This window comes from Montipora capricornis, chromosome 7 (genome assembly GCF_036669925.1).
Source record: "Montipora capricornis isolate CH-2021 chromosome 7, ASM3666992v2, whole genome shotgun sequence".
NCBI lineage: Eukaryota > Metazoa > Cnidaria > Anthozoa > Scleractinia > Acroporidae > Montipora > Montipora capricornis.
Genome location: NC_090889.1, coordinates 3,610,165 through 3,612,664, shown reverse-complemented (window position 1 = coordinate 3,612,664; position 2,500 = coordinate 3,610,165). Strand labels below are relative to the sequence as shown.

The window sequence follows — 2,500 nt, the reverse complement described above, 5'->3', positions numbered from 1 at the left end:
AATTAACAACTGGCTACTTGAAATTGAGAGATATACTAGTTTATTTACAAATGAATCAAATATATTGTAAAAAAATAAAAATAAAAATTGTCAGAGGACAGATGTTCCTGGATGCCAGTGGTGAAGTGTCTGTTGGTTTCACCAACACAACAGGCACTTCACATTACACTTTAATCAGTTAACAGGCACTACAGCCTGACTCTTCTGACAAACATTTTCACATCTTTAAAGACATGAGAGCGTTGGCCGACGCGTTGGCCGACGCGTTGGTGGGATCGGATTCTTAAATTTTACCCTCCCAACCATGATACACAACAGAAGACAGACCACAACACCGGGAACTAAATGCCCGACTCTTTATGAGAAGTGTACGGGTTCTTTTACATCCCACAGGATTATGAACATTGAAGGGTTGTGAGACGGGACCTCTGGCTTATCGTCCTTGTCCGAGAAGACTAGAGAGTCTATCCATTTGCAGATGTAATTACAAAGGCAGCACTTTCTCCTCAGTTTTTTTAGAGACCCTGAGTGTTGGTCCGGCTGGAGTTGACCTCACGACCTCCTGTGGAACAGCCCGGTGCTCAACCAGGTCCAAAATATTCAACACAGCCACTGAAAAAAATGCTATTGCTTCTCTTGCTGCCAACTCGCCCACCTGATCCATGGCCCATGCTCTGTGACTATTGTCAACAGTCACAGAGGAGTCCTGGATACTAGAACAAATTGGGATACGTGTAAACGGGCAAAATCGATATTAGTAGGTTACGTGTGGACATGAAAATTTTATAAATCCACAGAGAAAAAGTTGTGGATTCAAAGCATAATATCTGGATGAGGCATACCTGTCACATCTTCTACAACTCAGGGGCACTAATGGGGAACACTGTACATAGAACTAAGCTCAAATTGTCTCAAATTAAATCAAAAATCAAATGTCATTTTTAAAGTTGTATCAATGACTGATAAAAACTACTCTCTTGGGGAGGTTAGTTTTCATCCAATTCCATTACTTTCAAATAGCTTTAATTGAAAAATTTAACACAAACCAGGTGCAATGCATGATTTTGTAATTATAGTAACAATAATAACGAAGTCTCAAGGGTATAGCCAAGCGCAATGGCTCCATTACACCTTTTGCTGTTCATTAACACCATCCATTCAATCGTTTTCATTCATTATTTTGCATCAATATTGGTATCAATGAGGTATGTTAATAGACAGTACTCTTATTATCACCAATTTAAAAATAAACTTTATTTACACAACAAATTCTTTAAGAACAGCATTTGTGCACATACTCAGTCTGTATTAACATCATTTTAATAATGCTAGACAGAGGCTCCAGCTACTTTTGACATTTATTTGTACTTTCATTGTTTCCAAAAAAAAGTTCAATAATGCAAAACACTGCACCATTTCTAAATATTTTTCAAGAAAAAATTTATTAGCACAATTTGTGTGAGCAACCTAATATCACCACGCACCGGTGGCTCAGTTGGTTGAGCATCGGGCTGCCATGGGGGAGGTCGTGAGTTCGACTCTTGAATTTGCCAATAGAAAATGCGCTATATAAATTAATTACCATTACCATTATACCATTATCACAAGTGCTACATTATTTAGTGCAATTAAGACAAACGTTATCGCCATTGTAAATTTGACTCTTAAGGAAGAACATCCAAATAATTTGAAACTGAATTTGCCAGCCCAACCTCTGAATTTGCATTTATGTTTATTAACCAACAACATTTACACATTAAGTCGACATGACAAAAAAATATAGGCAAGTAAAAAAACTACATGAAATATACAAGCAATAAAAGTACTTAATAAATAAAAATGTAAATAATAGAAAAATATAACAGAAATAAACAAGAAATGTAAAATAACTTCCAATTGTCGAAACATTAATTTTAAAGACTTTTAAATCATGAATACTTTGTACTTCTTTGAGTTACAATGTCTTATCGTTCTTGGATAAAAATTATTATAGTAATAATAATCATGATCCCAATTAACTTGAATGAAATAATTTTATTTACTTGAAAAAGACCTAGTAATACATGTACGTTGTTTCAGTAAAAACTAATTAGGGGTATAGTTATGTGCAACGCAATTAAATTGTTGACTGCTAAATAGAGTATAATTCAATAGATTGATTTCACATCTATCATATCAGTTCTTGATTGTTTTGAATGCAAGTAATGGTGGACAGTACAAATAAGAACTGCGTACACTTGAAATAACGAACCTTTAAATCAAAACTTGAGCGCACAAATTAAACTAGAATGAAATTAAAGGTCAGAAATTTTCCCTTTGGGTGTTATGAAAAAAAAAAAAAACGTTTAACATTTGATTAAACAGAGAAAAGTGAAATTTTGGTTGTAGCTGCACTTTTAGAAAACTTATTGCTTATTCCTTATATTCTCAATTCAAAACCATACTATTGCATGGGAACATGTTTTTTGTTGCTTCATTATCAAAGACCAATAATATGTTA

The 2,500-nt window shown here is 34.2% G+C and overlaps 1 protein-coding gene across 4 annotated transcripts in view; it reads right to left on the bottom strand.

The window, feature by feature from the left end:
- The window catches only part of LOC138057955 (sugar phosphate exchanger 3-like), a 42,830-nt gene that overhangs the window by 29,754 nt on the left and 10,576 nt on the right, over positions 1-2,500 (bottom strand). The gene's annotated exons all lie outside the window — the stretch shown is intronic.